General features: G+C 35.4%; 1 pseudogene; it reads left to right on the top strand.

Moving 5' to 3' along the window:
* The first annotated feature begins 2,491 nt into the window (after window positions 1–2,491).
* Window positions 2,492–3,408, top strand: LOC147949740 (uncharacterized; annotated as a pseudogene).
* The last annotated feature ends 578 nt before the right edge of the window (window positions 3,409–3,986 follow it).

Consider the following 3,986-nt stretch of genomic DNA (forward strand, 5'->3'; position numbering starts at 1 on the left):
TTATGTTTTTTTCATTCAAATTAGGAAATCAAATTTCCAAGTCCTCTACATTGTTTTCAAGAACCTTGATCTAACAAGACTCTTTTTATAGGGGTAATTATTTTTTACTTTATGATAGAAAGACTTACTATAATACTATATATCCAATAAGAAAATGGCAGAAGTAACTATCTTTTCTACTCGGATAAATCTTAAACTTTAACCAACTTTATTGTAAAAGCAAAAAAAAAAAGTGTCAAATAATATACAGTCAGGGTCGGCGTAAGTTTTCCTTAGATCCGGTGCCAATTTTTTTTTTTTTTACATATTTCAAAGGTCTTATTTGTAGATTTTTGAAATTTGGGGATTTGTTTGTCAAAATATTAAACATTAAGGACCTTAAAACCTTATAATTTTTTCCCAAAATAATTTGACCCGGTGCAAAAGCACCTCTTGCACCTCCCTATCGCCGGCCCTGTGTACAGTAAAAATGTTTTAGAAGATTCTTTTAAATATTTATAGATTGTAAATAACACGAAATGAAAACAAATCAAATGCTGTTAGTATCATCATGTTATTAACCTTATGATTTTTAATCTAAATGTTATTATAATAGTTTTTACGGTATTAACGTAATTTTGGAACCTCAAACGTGAATTCGAAAATTGAAATTGTGCCCCTCACCAAAGAAAATGCTTCGCTGTATGAAACTATTAACAGTATTAGTGTTATGAAATGTTGTTCCAGAATTTGCATCTTCAATTAGGATTAGTGAGAAACATGAAACATCCAAAATCTGCATCTTCAGTTAGGACTAGTGAGAAAACGAAACATGATGAAATTCAGTTAACAACTGTTGCATTGCATAAATATATTATAAAAAAAAGTTCACGAATTGTTTAAGAACTAAGTTAGGTCATGAAGCTCTTTGTTTTGTTTTTAGGGCATTCAGAGTTTGTCACCACACTTACAGCGCCAAGCTTCCGGGAAATACTCCTATGGCGTAATCTGACCTGGTTGAATCGAAATTAAACTGCTTTACGCTCACACGTCCCACACTTTGATATACACTTCGACGGAACCCGCCTTACCGCTTCTGATCTATGATCTGACCCGGTAAGCTCGACTCATCTGTCTTCTTGCTCACCGGTACAAGCCCTCGACCTGGTTTAACAGCAAAGTTAAATCACTCTCTAGTAAATAGGCAAGAAGAACAACGAAGATGGTTTTTTTTTACTTTTTCATTCTTCATATCTTAAACAGAAAACATTTTGTTTCGAAAAATGTTAAAGAGTTTATTTGCGGGTTCATACCAAAATTGTTATAAGAGGCAGCGGCTGAGAATGAAAAAAAGAGAAGCAAAGCAAATACGATGAGAGTTGGGATGTAACGACGGAGGATGATTACTACAGAGACTACCTATCTTGCATATTTGGAAAGTACCATTCTAAAACATAAATGAAGTTCAGGTGAATTTCTTATTCTAAATTCTCTGGTGGCCAGGTTCCAAGAGAAGAAAGTAAATAAAATACATAAAGTTCAGCTTTGTAAACTGTGAGACTAATAATTATCTCGTTTACTCTTATTGATGGCATCGACGATTCTCTAGGTTACTTTGTTGTTAGATTTGAACAAGTATCGATACTCTAAAGTAAACAAGTGGCTCTTTTAACAAGTATGGATATGTTTTGATTACATCGACGATTCTCTAGGTTACTTTGTTGTTTCCTTTGGTATCCTGGAGATTGCTTGATTTGAACCACTACAAGAATATAGGGTATTAATAGCACTAAAATATAGCGATTAACATAGTTATGCTATGGTTTCCTTAGCTGGAAATATGTTATAGTGTTTCTTTAAATGTAAACGCTATAGTTAAGTTATTCTTTAAAATTGAAAAAGTGTGTATGTTTTTTTAATCTAAAATTTGGACAGACAGCATAGTAAACGCTATATTACTGAATACTGGGAAATTTTTTCTAAATGCCCGCCTCAATACCGGGAAAATAATTCGAAGTGTCCGCTTCAATTATGTAAAAAATAAAACACACTGTCGAAAAAAAAATCGCACTCTCTATCTCGCAGCAGTCGAAAGATAGAGAGAAAGAGAGTTCTTCATCGTCTTCTTCTCAATCTCACTCTCTTCTTCAGATCTGCTCTCAATCTCACTCTCTTTTTTTGTTCTTCAAATCTTCTCTCAATCTCACTCTCTCTATCATCTATACATCGTCAGCTCTCAATTTCCCCATTTGCTTCACACAGATCTGAGAACGTTTTCAGCGCCTATTCGATTGAAGAACATTAGGTTAGATTTTATTAAGCGAATTAGGGTTTTTTTGTTTCGATTTGGTTTCTCATTTATGAGATTAGGGTTACTCAGATTGGTTTGATTTTGATTTTTTCAGTGTTGGGGAAATTTCATTTCCGGAAGTCAAGTTCAACAGAAGGAGAAGAAATTTTACAGGTAAGAAATTGTTTTCTGACATAATTCGTTTTTTCTGTGTCGTGTAGTATGGATAAGTCTTGGGTTTGGCTACCAAGGAATAGCCTTGAGTATGAGCAAGGAGCAACTTCTTTTGTCTATGCATCATCAGAGAGTTTGGGTAATCCTGCTGAAATGTTTTGTCCCTGCATTGATTGCCGGAATCTGTGCCGCCAACCAATAGACACTGTTTTGGAGCATCTAGTAGTTAGGGGAATGGATCAGAAGTACAAGAGAATACTTGTTGGAGTAAGCATGGGGATATAAGGAACCTTAAGACAGATGATAAGCCGAGTAGTGAATGTGAACCGTATGAGCTTATTAGAACTGCCTTTTTTGATGGTGCAAACAATTTAGATTCTGAGAACCATGATGGAGCTGATACCAAGGATGCGGAAACCAAAGAAGAAATTGATTTTAGGAAGAAGCTTAAGGAAGCTGAAACTCCACTCTACTCGGGATGTCTCAAATACAACAAGGTCTCTGCATTGATGGGCCTTTATCAGATAAAAGTGAAGAGCGGTTTGTCGGAGAACTACTTTGATCAGCTTCTACGGATAGTTCATGATACGCTCCCTGGAGATAATGTGTTACCAACATCGACACACGAGATCAAGAAATTTCTGAAATTGTTTGGTTTCGGCTATGATGTCATTCACGCATGCAAAAACGATTGTATCTTGTACCGCAAAGAGTATGAGTCAATGCATAGTTGTCCAAGGTGTAATGCTTCAAGATGGGAGGTGGATAAGCACACAGGTGAGGAGAAGAAGGAGATTCCAGCTAAGGTACTTAGGTATTTTCCAATCAAGGATAGATTCAAGCGGATGTTTATATCAAAAAGGATGGCTGAGGATTTACGTTGGCATTTCAGCAATCGCAGTGAAGATGGTACAATAGCATTACATCAGAGCATTACATCAGAGCATCGCATGGCCTCTTCATAATATACACATGGTGACTGAATCTCCAAGGGAGGAATCATCACCCAAAAAACCATCACCAGTGGTAAATTTCGAAAATTTTTCTTTACAATTTTATTATGTGTCATGGCTCTGAAAGCATGTGTACTAAATCTTGATTTTTTATAGACCTTAAGTAACAGCACAAGTAGCAGCTCCAAGTCTGTCAAGAAAAAATGCATTCTGTTAGATTGCAATAACTCTGGGGAAAGAGTTGCAGAAGGAAGAGTTTGTTCAAGTAATCCATTGGATACAATCCACTTTGTCCCCTTAGGTCCGAATGCGAGCAAGATTTGGGTTAAAGTTTCAAAAGTCGGAGATGCAAGAATATGGAGACCAAATTCAGAAGTTGAAACCATTGATGACGCTATAGGTACTACAGTGGCTTGGCCTAATGATAAACTCATGTTTCTCTAAGTCATTTTTAGTAATTCGCTTCTCGAATATTTTTACTAAGTGATAAACTTATGTTTGTGTTTCAGTACTTTATTAGACAATATCATGTAATTTTGGTACTCATTTTAATTGAAATCTCTATTATCCTATCAATTTAGTATTATGAC

This window comes from Camelina sativa, chromosome 1 (genome assembly GCF_030686135.1).
Source record: "Camelina sativa cultivar CO46 ecotype springtype chromosome 1, ASM3068613v1".
NCBI classification, from domain to species: Eukaryota; Viridiplantae; Streptophyta; class Magnoliopsida; order Brassicales; family Brassicaceae; genus Camelina; species Camelina sativa.